This window comes from Nyctereutes procyonoides, unplaced genomic scaffold (genome assembly GCF_905146905.1).
Source record: "Nyctereutes procyonoides isolate TBG_1078 unplaced genomic scaffold, NYPRO_anot_genome, whole genome shotgun sequence".
NCBI lineage: Eukaryota > Metazoa > Chordata > Mammalia > Carnivora > Canidae > Nyctereutes > Nyctereutes procyonoides.
The window spans coordinates 23,770,581-23,782,424 of NW_026575037.1; the positions used below are offsets into that span (position 1 = coordinate 23,770,581).

Here is an 11,844-nt window from a genome sequence, read left to right on the forward strand (position 1 = left end):
AAATACTTTTAAGCAAAACAAAATCATTCACATACGTCAACATAACGGAATTAAGAGTTCTCAAATTTAACAATCAACACAACTAAAAGGTAGCCTACAGAATGGGAGAAGATATTTGCAAATGACATATCCAGTAAAGAGTTAGTATCCAAAATATATAAAGAACTGTCCATGATAGATGAGTAGATAAAGAATAAAGAAGTGAATATGATTCAACTATAAAAAAGAATGAAATCTTGCCATTTGCAACCACATAGATGGAGCTAGAGAGTATTTTTTTTTTAAGATTTTATTTATTTATTCATGAGAGACACAGAGAGAGGCAGAGACACAGGCAGAGGGAGAAGCAGGCTCCATGCAAGGAGCCCGACGTGGGACTCGATCCCGGGTCTCCAGGATCACGCTCTGGGCTGAAGGCAGGCGCTAAATCACTGAGCCACCGGGCTGCCCAGAGAGTATTATTATGTATGTGGAATAAGTCAATCAGAGAAAGGCAAATACCACATGATCTCACTCATATATGGAATTTAAGAAACAAATGAGCAAAGGGAAAAATAATGGAGACAAACCAAGATATAGACTCTTACTTAACTAGAGAACAAATTGATGGGAGGTTACCAGATGGGAGGTAGGTGGAGGGATAAGGGAAATAGAGGAAGGGTATTAAATAATATACCTATCACAGTAAAATGAAATAAAATAAAATTTAATTAAAAAATAATAATTAATAAAATAAGCAAAAAATTTTGGAAAAAAAGGGGTTCTCAACTTTACCTAATCCCATATTTTAACTGCTTATCTAATTAAGAACTCAAAAACTCGTTTTACTATTTTACTAACTACTGCACTTGGTTTTACGTAGCTTGCCATCTCACCAGCAATGAAACGCTAATTATCTAAAACCAAGTCAGTCAAATATATTTTTGCAATTGCTACAACTAAAAAATTTGGTTCACACAGTTCTTTTGAGAAATAGGCTTTTAAGGCAAAATATATCAAAGTAAGGAAATATATAAAGAATTATTAAGTCAGGAATGAAAGCTCCTATAAATAACTCTGAATAATTCACAATGAAAAATCAATTTACCAGACTATGTATCACTATAACAATTAAATTTATTTCTAAAATTTAGTTAACTAAATTTAATTGCTATAATTCTTTTGCCTTGATGTACATTGAAAAGTCTTAAAGATAAACATGGTTTATGACTTCCAAAACCTTATAATTTTATACACCATCCAATTAAAAACTTCTAAAATAATGATAATTAGGTCAGCCCTGGTGGCTCAGCGGTTTAGCACTGCCTTCGGCCCAGGGCATGATCCTGGAGACCCAGGATCGAGTCCCATGTCAGGCTCCCTGCATGGAGCCTGTGTCTCTGCCTGTCTCTCTCAATCTGTCTCTCATGAATAAATAAATAAGATATTTTTAAAAAATAAAATAATGAAAATTAAATGAAGCACATTTATATAAGGTGCCAATACTTTTGCCACAATTGTTCCACTCAATGCTCCAGTAACATTATCTCCATCTTAGGATATGCTAAGACCAATGTATCTCTAAGCCCTAACTCTTAGGACTGAATGTTTTTGAAATTTAAAGTAATCTTGATATTAGAAAGCGAGAACGGTATATATGCCATCTATGATGCAATGCCTCCAATAGGTTCTGACATAATACCTTGTAATTAAATGCATTCATATTTTTACAATTAAATATATGAATTTTGATACTAAGTGGCATAAATAAAGACAATATGTTTTTTCCAATTAGGATTTACTGCTAAATGAATTCATTCAAACATATCTTTTTTTTTTTTTAAGATTTTATCTATTCATTCATGAGACACACAGAGAGAGAGAGAGAGAGAGGCAGAGACACAGGCAGAGGGAGAAGCAGGCTCCACACAGGGAGCCCAACGCGGGACTCAATCCCAGGTCTCCAGGATCACGCCCTGGGCCGAAGGCGGCGCTAAACCACTGAGCTACCCAGGCTGCCCCAAATGTATCTTAAAATGTTCAACTTTCAATTAATAAGGCAAGCCATAGGTCGTGGGAAAACAATATTTGCAATATATGTATCTGGCAGCAGGTTCATATCCAAAATACATAAAGGATTCTAAAAAAAGCAAAGAATTCTAATAATCAACAATTTAAATTTTGCCCTTATTCAAAAAAGGGCAAAACAAATTTCTTCATAAAATGGAATGTACTGATGGCCAGTAGTACTGTAAAAATGCTCAACACTAATCATCAGAAAATACAAATTAAACCCGCAATGTTATACATACCATTTCATATCCACTAGAATACTTTAGTCCAAAAGACCAAAACCAACAATGCCAAATATTGGTGGGAATAAAAACAGCCAGTATTCTCATACTTTGCTGGTAGGAGTGCAAAAGATTAAACCACTTTAGACTCTATTTTTGCATTTTCTTTTTAAGTTAACTATCCACCTTATGACCCCACAATTCCATGCCTAGATATTTACCCCCAAAAAAGTAAAAATATATATCCACAAAAAAGGCTTGTACAAGGGTAGTCATACTAGCATTATTCATAAGCCAACAACTAGAAAGAACCCAAATGTTCATCGACAGAAGGATATACAAAGTGTGTTATATTTATATAATAGAATGCAACTCAGGAAACAGGGAACACATTTCAAATACGATAAGGATGAATCTCAAAAGTTTTTGAATGAGATCGTTCAGGCATGAAAGAGAACATGCTATGTGGCTCTGCTGATGTGAAGTCCAACAGCAGGCAAAACTAATCTGAGGTGATAGGAAAAATTAGAACATGATTTCTGGAAAGATCATAGAGAAAAGGGAGCAGGCTGCAAAGTAAGCAAACTTTGTGGGGTAATAGAAACAGTTAACATCTTTTATTGAAAGTGTGGGAAGTTGCCCAGGTATATACAGTTGTCAAAACTCATCTAATTGAACATTTAGGATCAGTTATTTTATATATATTTGACATCTTTTTTTTTAAGCTCTGTTTTCAAAATTGCTCTAAGTTTGGAATTGCAGGTAAAGCACTGTGGATCTGTTTTAAATGCTTATTTTCTGACAAATCTTGCCTCTGACGAAAGAAGTTAAATGCATTCTGCAGCACAGAGGAATTCTGTTGTTAAGGACTGTTGTCCTGGGGTTTCAACACTTAGTGATTGACTTCACAGACAAACTTTACGCAGTTTGGTCTGGTAAACTGATTAGGCTTCCTTGAAAGATAGAGAATGCAGTTTTGCATTTAAAGCCTCAACGTACACTTCAATCTATTAAAGCTATTATCAAATATTTTAATCTTACACAAAAGGCCTAGCGCCCTTGCTAGCTACTTCATCTGCACTCCAAAATGTGTCGTTAATTTTCCAACTGACAGGGAGAGTGAAACTGAGAGATGAGACTTCACTTGCTTATACTCATTACGGAGGGGTCTGCAGATGGGGTACCTGCTGTTCACTTACTTCTGCAATCCTATTGGATTTCAATATGTCCAGTCACACATAGCAGTGCTAGGCCTTGAACTTCCTCTTCAAATTATGTTCCATATTGTAGAATAAACACACAGCTCCAATGGGAAAACTCTTCCAGTTGGCAGGCAGAGCGTTCGCTACAATTAAGATTCTTCAGGGAATGACCTAATAAAGACTCTCAAACCAGATTTCGCTGTCTTCATTTAAATGCTGGCTTTGAAAAAGGTGAAAAGCTCTAATTATCTTATACAATTGTCAAAAGTCAAATGATGATATCTGCGTGTTTCTAGTCTAAAGCAAGTTCAAACTAGAATAATGTTAAATCCTCAATTATGGTATATGTTTAAGTTAAAGTTCGTTGAGAAAAAAATCTGCTTGTTTACTTGACAATATTCTTGTCTTGAGATCGTGGTCTCCTGGATGGATGGTAGAAAGCAAATACATATATATATGCATTTATACGTGTGGGTGTGTATATATATATATATATATATATATATATATGTTATACATATTATAATGTTTTATATTATGTTAGTTATATAAATCTTAAGACAATTCACTGTTTATTCCTGAAAGTTGGAGGCACTGTAGAAAGAGGAAAAGAGGAAAGCACACAAGTTGGGTGGCATGCCACTGTGTATTCAAATGCAGCTCTCTTTCCTAGTCATGGAACCAAAGATGCTTTTCTGATATTATTTAATCCTAGTTTTTTCATCTGTAAAGTGGGAATGATATTTCCTTCAGTAACTACTCTGAAGAGTTACTAAAAGAATTGATAAAAAGACCCTGTTTCTCAGTGTCTAGCATAGAAGCAGCATAATTAACTTCTCTTTGCAAATTATTGAACAAATCGTGTCATTTCTCATTGCCTCCATTTTCTCATCTATAGAATAGAAATAACATCAGTGCCTGACTTGTCCGGTGAAATCAATACATGTGAAGCAGTTAAAACAAAGGCTGGCCAAATCGAAATAACAAAAGGCACCTAGGGTTAACCTTGTTTCTCTCCAATCTTTCCATTTATTGTGACATGAACAGTCTCCTGTTACTTCTTTCTATGTACACCTTTACTTTGGATCTTCACCTGTCATTGAATATTAAGCTCCAGAACCATTCAAGGCCTAACTAAGTATTGGACTGACACTCGGTCTTCTCAACATAGAAACATGATAATAACAGTCGACGTTTATTGCAAGTTTATGATGTGTAAGACACTGTACTGTTTTACATACATGATGTCATTTAAAATTAACAAAAACCAGTGATATCAGTAGTATTATCGTCCTCATTTGACAGACACAAAAGTTTAAAATGTTAACCGAACCATGAATACACAGGGCAGAATTAAGGTCTGACCCAAGTCTAATGATTCTGGCAGCTAAAAGCATAACCAAAATGCAGCAAGGCCTCCAGAGGTAAGAGATGAGTTAAACTGGGGGTTGTGTTGGGGAATGGAGGCATGGACCCTCCTAGTAAAAGGTCACTTGGCTACAGGAAGAAGCACAGTACTTCTTTGGAGTATACATCATTGGGGCAAAACTGCCCTTTTTAAAATATTTATTTATTTATTTATTTATTTATTTATTTATTTATTTATTTATTTATTTATTTTTTATTCTATCTATCTGTCTATCTATCTATCTATCTATCTATCTATCTATCTATCTATCTATCTATCTATCCATGAGAGGCAGAGGGAGAAGCAGGCTCCATTCAGGGAGCCCGACGTGGGACTCGGTCCCAGGACCCTAGGATCATGCCCTGGGGCAAAGGTAGACACTCCACCGTGGAGGCACCCAGGCATCCCAAAAAAAACTGCCTTTTTCATCTCTGATAATCCTCAATGCCTAAGAGAGCTGTTGGTACACACTAAATTCCAGAAATGGATGCCGAGCTAAGTAAACTGTTAAACTCCCTTGCCCTAAAGAGAGTTTCGCTGAATCTCCCCAACAGGACTAAATACACCTAAACACAGTAAAATTTTGTGATTTAGATTAAGACTTTTCAAGGTTTTCTTACATTTTAATAGAATAAACTCTCTTCTCAGTATATTCTAAGGAGATAATCAGTTGTGAACCAGATCTATTGTACAAGTGTATTTTATGCAGGACTGCGTATACAGCATAAAATTGAAAATATAAAACCAAACAAAAGGAAAAGAGTTACATAAATTGTGGAAACACCTTTAAATGGAATATTACAGAAATTTTAATGATGATGTTTTCAAAGTTTATTTGATAACTAGCAAAGACTTACGAAAAAACATTAAGTGAAAAAACACTTGTATGTATGTGTGGCATATATAATGCCAGTTGTGTAGGTAACATGACCACAATCTTACACAACAAAAATTATATGCACATGTATAAATAAACATATACATATAATTACACACAAGTATATAAGTATATAAAGATAGAGATAAGTTATTCTAAAATGTGAATGGTATTATTGCTGGCAAGCTCTCAGATCATTTTTATTTGCTTCTTTTTTATTTTTACATATTTTCTAATTTTCTACACTGTCTTATGAGTAGAAAGAAAACATTCAAAATCACAAGCTACAATAAAAAGCTAAAAGAAAAAAAAAAACCAAGAATAATTTATACTGTGAACTCTGTGCCTCTATTGTGAAGCAGAGACATAGAACAAAAGAACAAAAGAAATGGCTCCTTCCTCCCACAGGCCATTGTGCGGGGTCTGACCCCGGCAGCCAAGGTCAGTACAACACCACCCACACCCACAGGGTTGTTGGCATGCCTCTTGGTCCCAGGACAGGACCAGGAAGGAGCCGTGAGACAAGGCAGGACCCTGAAGTGGGGCCCAAACCAGCACCTACGGCCCAGAGCCAAAACAGAGTTCCATCGCCCTAAATAATTTTAAGCCAATAAACCCAGATTCCCTTAAAAAGACAAAAAGCCCTTTGTGTGAACGATAGCGTACAGACAGCTTTATATTGGGTTCATAGTGACATAGTGCCATGCACTCCTGCTCATTCTCTTCAATTCTTAGGGGACTGCTCTTTGCCCTTTGAACCAGAGGGTTGCCAAGTTCCTTGAAGAATGGCCCTTCTAGGTGGCTCAGCTGGTTGAGCGATGGCCTTTTGGCTTGGGCTCAGGTCAGGATCTCCAGGTCCTTCCATCCCTTAGGCTCCAAGCTCAGTCGGCTGGAGATTTTCTCCCTCCTCTTCCCTCTGCCCCTCCAACCCTCCCCAACTCCTGACCTACAAATAAATAAGATAAAAAAATTTTTTAATTTTAAAAAAGAATGGTCTTATGGGTAAGCACAAAATCAAGAGACAGCAATTGGACAGAATTTGTGGACTTATTCACCCCCAGATCAAGAACACCCCCCTGCCTCCCTGCCCTCTGGTGGTGCTGTTCAGTGGCACAGACCGCAGCATGGAGATGTCAATCCTGGGGGACCTGGCCACCGTGGCCTTCTGTGATGCATGTGCCAATACCATCACCCTTACCAGGGAGGACCTGGAGAAGCTCAAAGCCTAGAGAGTGATCCTGCAGATCTGCAGCGGCTATGACCATGTTGACCTCAAGGATGTTGGCCAGCTCAGGATCACCACGTGCACTACTGCACCCGGGGCGGCAGAAGAGATGGCTGATCCAGCATCTCCCACATCCTTCACCTGTACCTCCAGAACACGTGGTTGTACCAGGTGCTGCAGGAAGGCACACTGGTCCAGGGTGTTGAGGAGATCCAGGTGGACACCTCACAAGCAGCCCGCGTCCACAGGGAGATGCTGGGCCTCATCGGCCTTTGTTGCACAGGGCAGGTGGCTGCTGTTCCAGTCAAGGACTTTGGATCCAGCAGCATATTTTAGGAGCCCTACTTCTAGGATGGAACAGAGCAGTCCCTGGGTGTGCAGAAGGTCTGCGCCCTGCGCCCTGTGTGAGAGCGACTGCGTCTCCTTGTCCTGTAATCTCAGTGAACATCACCACCACCTCACCAAGGACTTTACTGGAAAGCACAGGAGGCATGTTCCTTGCGAATGCTGTCCACAGTGGGTGGGTGAATGAGCAAGCCTTGGCCTAAGCCCTCAAGGAAGGCAGGACACAAGGGGCAGCCCTCGAAGGGCATGAATCTGAGCCTTTCAGCTTTGCTCGGTGTCCCTTGAAAGATGCACTGAATCTCACTTGTAAGCCCCACATAGCTTGGTGTAGTGAGCGGCTGCCACCGAGATCTGCCTGCCGGGCAATCACAGGTCACGCAAGATGCTGTGAACAAGGAATTCTTTGTCACAACAGCCCCCTGGCCAGGAACAGATCGGCTAGCAACTCCTGCAGAGCCCAGGGCACCGCAAACGGCTACTTACCAGACAGTGGGTGTAGCTCCCAGAGGATGGGGTGCAGCCCAGGAAGGGGTGGTCCCCAGAGGCAACCCGGGGACCCACAACCTACAGGGGCACACCCTTCCCAAGCTCCCTCTCCCAACCAGCTTACAAAACATGGGGGCAGTAGAGAGCACCGCAAGGAGCAATAGCAGAAATGACAGTCAGTAACCATTCAGACAAACCCGGGACCAAGAGACAGTGAAAAATAGATGAACTAAGAAAAGGAATTTGGCCATCTTTTTAACTGATTCCAGACATATGCGTCATTGATATTTCAGGGTGAAAAGGGCTGGAAGCCAAGATGTGGGAAAGCTGAAGCTGTCTTCTGGTTACAGAAGCGCTGAAAGAATAGGACATGATTTATTAACGACCAACGTCTCTTATGATGTGCTACATTCTTCATCTGTGCATCAAATCACAAAAAAATAAAAAAATAAAAAGTAAATTTTTTTTTTCATTCATCAGTCCTTTGGGCACAGCAGGTCCTGAACACCTTGCTTCTAGAGTGTTGTTTCAGGAGTCCCAAAAAATCAAAACAAAAAAATACTAAGAGGAAATCTCCATCCTATGACTCTTGTCTTTTCAGTCCATGTCAGCTGGTGAACTCTTTTGCTAATAGGAAGATTAAATTACTACAAAATGGGGAGAAAATTGTGCCTGTGTTAGACAACTGCCAGCATAGGGTCCAAGATCGGACGGGCTCCTTACAGAGTCTCTCTCCCGTGTGAACTGCACCCTGAGCAGGCAAGTTGGTTGTGAATTCAGTAATACCTTCCAATAATGGGGGAAAAAACGGGGGGGGGCACTAAGTTTCACAAGCTGTTGTACTCAAATATATTTTCTCAGCTTTAGATCCTCAGCTACTTTAGTGAGTGGAAATCTTGAGCTAAAAGTGTTCAAGAAAAATAATGTTACATTTCCTTATGTCTCAGGAAACACTTGTTATGGTAACTTGTCAGATTGTCTATGAACTAATCCATTTTTTTAGACACTGATGAAATCTTCTTCATGTGGTATCTTATACAAGAACACTAATGGTACATTATTAGATGTGATTGATTTTATCAAATCCTATTAGATTCATATCAACTAGTTACATGTTATATTCATAGTCTTTTTTAAATCATCGCCTTTTGGTGATTGATTTGATGATGGCCTATTTTGAGACATTGTATAGATACATTTTTTGTTTCTGTGACCAAAAAAAAAAAGAGTTTAAAATTGTCCCCAAAATAAATAATGGCTATCAGAAATGTTTTGTTCTAGTGTGAGTTACCATTACTGTATTTATTCACTGCAAAGGTGGACATTTAACGTTCAGTGTAGTTTTCAATAAAAAAAAAAAATAAAAATTTGTTTAAAAAAAGAACAAAGACATGAACAAGAGTATTCCATGTAGAGATACTCTGTATGTGTATTTATGTATGTATATGTATAATGTGCATATTCTTTATGTATATATCTATGAATATTTATGTGTGTGTGTTTCCACTTCATTTATCTCTGGATTTGCTCTTTTTTGTCACACGACCATAGGCCAACCAATGGCTCGGAGCTTTCATTTCTTCACTTTTGAGGACATAATTCCTACTATTTGGTGTTGCTAACAGGATTAGAGATAACACATAAAAATATGGAAATAATCTAGAATATTATGACTGTTCAATGAATAGTAGCTGTTCTCACTGTCATCTACATTCTGCCTTATACTGTTATATTTTGATTTTTCATGTCTATATTAATTATAATTGCCATGAGGACAAGAATAATTTCATTTCCTGTAGCACTAAGCATAAAGTTTTGCTACAAGCAAGTCTTCTGACACATAAAAAATAGAAAGACATTCCATACTTACAGATTGGAAGAATATTGTTAAAATGTCTATACTACCCAAAGCAACCTACACATTCAATGCAATCCCTATCAAAATACCAGCAGCATGTTTCAAAGAAACAGAATAAACAACCCTAAAATTTGGATGGAACCAGAATATAAGAAATAGCGAAAGGGATTATAAGGGAAAAGAGGGGAACTAAGTGGGAAAGATTAGAGAGGGAGACAAACCGGGAGAGAATCCTGACTCTGGGAAACAAACTGAGGGTTTCAGAAGGGGAGGAGGATGGGAGGATGGGGCAACTGGGTGATGGGCACTGAGGAAGGCATGTGATGAGATGAGCATGGGGTGTTATACCGTATGTTGGCAAATCAAACTTAAATAAAAACAAATGTAAAAAAAAAAAAACTGGATGGAACCACAAAAGACCCCAAATAGACAAAGCAATCTTGAAAAAGAAAATCAAAGCTAGAGGCATCACAATTCTGGACTTCAAGTTATATTACAAAGCTGTAGTCATCAAAACAGTATGGTACTTGCACAAAAACAGACACATAGATCAATTTAACAGAATAGAAAACCCAGAAATAAATCCACAGCTATTAACCAACAAAGCAGAAAAGAATATCCAATGGGAAAAAGACTTCTCAACAAATGGTGTTGAGAAAACTGGACAGTAATATGCAAAAGCACCAAACTGGACCACTTCCTTATACCATTACACAAAAATAAATTTAAAATGGATTAAAAACCTAAATGTGAAACCTGAAACCATCAAAACCCTAGAAGAGAACACAGGCAGTAACTTCATTGACATGGGCCATAGCAACTTCTTACTCTAATCTAGAGGCAAGGGAAATAAAAGCAAAAATAAACTACTGGGACTACATCAAAATAAAAAGCTTCTGTACAGTGAAGGAAACAATCATCAAAACTAAAAGGCAGCCTACAGAATGGGAGAATATATTTGCAAATGACATATCTGGTAAAGAGTTAATATCCAAAATATATGAAGCACTAATACAACTCAATACCCCCCCCAAAAAAAACAAATAATCCTATTAAAATGGGCAGAAGATATGAATAGACACTTCTCCAAAGGCATTCAGATGGCCAACAAATATATGAAAAGATGTTCATCATCACTCATCACCAGGAAAGTGCAAATGAAAACCACAATACAGTACCACCACATACCATCAGAATGGCTAAAATAAAAGACAAAAGAAACAACAGGTGTTGGTGAGGATGTGGAGAAAAAGGAACCCTCTTGTATTGTTGGTGGGAATGCAAACTGGTATAGCCACTGTGGAAAACAGTATGGAGGTTCCTCAAAAAGTTAAAAATAGAATCACTCTATGATCCAGGAATTACCCAAAATATACAAAACAAAACAAAGCAAACAATTATTTAATTGCATTGTTTGGTTTTGTGTGTGTGTGTATATATATATATATATATATATATATATATATATATATATATACACATACTGAGTTGTATGAGTCCTTTATATATTTTGGATGTTAACCCTGTATTAGTTCTATCACTTGCAAACATCTTCTTCCAGTCCATAGGTTACCTTTTTGTTTTGCTAATGGTTTCCTTCACTGTGCAAAAGCTTTTTGATTTTGATATAGTCTCATCTGTTTATTTTTGGTTTTGTTTCACTTGCCTAAGGCGACCCAAAACAATATTGCTAGTACTGATGACCAAAAGCTTACAGCCTCTGTTTTCTTCTAGGAGTTATGGTTTCTGGTCTCACATTTAAGTCTTTAATCCATTGTGAACTTCTTTTTGTATATAGTGTAAGAAAGTGGTCCAGTTTCATTCTTTTGCATTTATTGTCCAGTTTTCTCAAAACCATTTATTGAAGAAACTGACTTTTCTCCATTGAATATCCGTGCCTCTTTGTTGAAGATTAAGTGGTCATTTATTTCCGGACTCTCTATTCTGTTCTATTAAACTATGTGTCTGTTTTTCTGCCAGTACCATACTATTTTGATTGCTATAACCTTGCAGTATAGTTTGAATTCAGGGAATTGGATACCTCCAATTTTGTTCTTTCTCAAGATTGCTTCAGTTCTTCAGGGTCTTTTATGACTCTATACAAATTTATGATAATTTGTTGTAGTTCTGTAAAATATGTCACTGGTATTTTCTTGAGGATCACACTGAA

The 11,844-nt window shown here is 37.7% G+C and overlaps 1 pseudogene; it reads left to right on the forward strand.

Annotated features, from left to right (window-relative positions):
* Positions 1-6,758: 6,758 nt before the first annotated feature.
* LOC129505753 (C-terminal-binding protein 2-like) lies at positions 6,759-7,980 on the forward strand (annotated as a pseudogene).
* Positions 7,981-11,844: the final 3,864 nt, after the last annotated feature.